We start from the raw sequence: 1,516 nt of genomic DNA, 5'->3' as shown, positions 1-1,516 counted from the left end.
CAGGGACAGCCCATCTCTGGGGGATTTGGCTTTGGCCTTGGCTATGGCAGTGGATTTGGCTATGGGCTGGGAGGCCTGGGCTACTATGGCAGAAGGGGCTATGGCTCCATCTGCTAAGGGCCCTCAGCACCACCCCTGACACCACCAGCTGTGGGCTGTGGCCACAGCTTCTGAAAGCAAAGGAAATCAGCTGATGGTCACTGTACTCTCACCTCACAACAGATTATTTCCACATCTTTCTTCTTCCTCTTCATTCTTTCACATCAATAAAATTTTCCTGCTTTAAACCTGGCATGCCTCCATATATTGTTGTATTCCAATGGTCTCACGTACACACCCACCACATTCTAGAGCTGAACAAGCCACTGGGAGTGTGTGCAGCAGGACAACAACACTTTTGCTTACATATATCTCAAAACAACTAACAACAAATTAGTTATAGAAATAGCTGATAGGCATAGGAAGCACAGGAGGGGACACCTTCCAGAACATGTCACATACCTTGCAAACTGCAACACCAAAGTCTTTGACACATCAATTCTCTCCTTGGTACAAAAATGGAAAAGTCTCTCCAGGCTCATGCACACTTGAGAAACTTCCTGGCCAGGTCTCTGAAGCCTTCCAGCGAAGAGAGAAACAATAACAACTTCTTGGGCAGGATCTCTGGAGTGTAAAGGCTTCAACTGTCCTGCTCAAGCAAGACCAACAGGAGAACATTTCCAGAACCAGGGACAGGTCAGATTTGGATCTCCCAATACCACAACTCCACCGCTTCTTCCAATCCCTGATCATCTTCACAATGAAAGATTCTTGGCTACTATGCCAGTGGACTTTCGTCTCTTTTCGCTTGTGCTCTTGCTCTCTTGCCCCTCGTGTGCAGTGCTGAGAACAGCCGGGCTCCCTTGTCTCTGTCCCCCACCATCAGGGATTTGCACACACTGATGCCACACTGCTGTCCTTGTCCCCTGGCAGTCCTGGCTCTCTCCGTTTCTCATCTAGGAATCATCTTTCAGGCCCATTTGGATCTGGGTGGCCCTGAGCTCCTGAGCAGCCCAGAACTGCCCACAACACCTCACACGGGACCTCAGCAGTGCTGAGCAAACACCAACAGTCGCCTCTCGCTGCCTCATTCCAATGCTTTTCCATATCATTCCTGGAACCTTGGGGTCCCTTTTCCCACAGGGGCACAGGGACACCTCCAGCTCCCTTTCTTCTCACCCACATCCACAAAGGCTTTTTGGAAAAGAAGGCCATTGTTCCAACTATATTCCAATACCCACATATTCCGTCGAACCTGGGATGACATCCTCGTTCCTGTCAAGAAACAGCCCTGGGCAGGTGCCCTTGCTGAGCTCCAGCAGATGTCCAGGACCACTCACGTTTTCCATGTTGGCCAAAAGGATCCAACTCCTGGGCCTTGCTGCTATCTGGACTTTAGGACAGGCCTCCGGACCCAGTTCTTCAGACTCTTCTCAGGCCACTGACACAACCCAGACTTGCCTGGTTGTCGAGGATC

Source organism: Geospiza fortis, unplaced genomic scaffold (genome assembly GCF_000277835.1).
Source record: "Geospiza fortis unplaced genomic scaffold, GeoFor_1.0 scaffold589, whole genome shotgun sequence".
Taxonomy (NCBI): Eukaryota; Metazoa; Chordata; class Aves; order Passeriformes; family Thraupidae; genus Geospiza; species Geospiza fortis.
Note: the sequence above shows the minus strand (reverse complement) of the source record.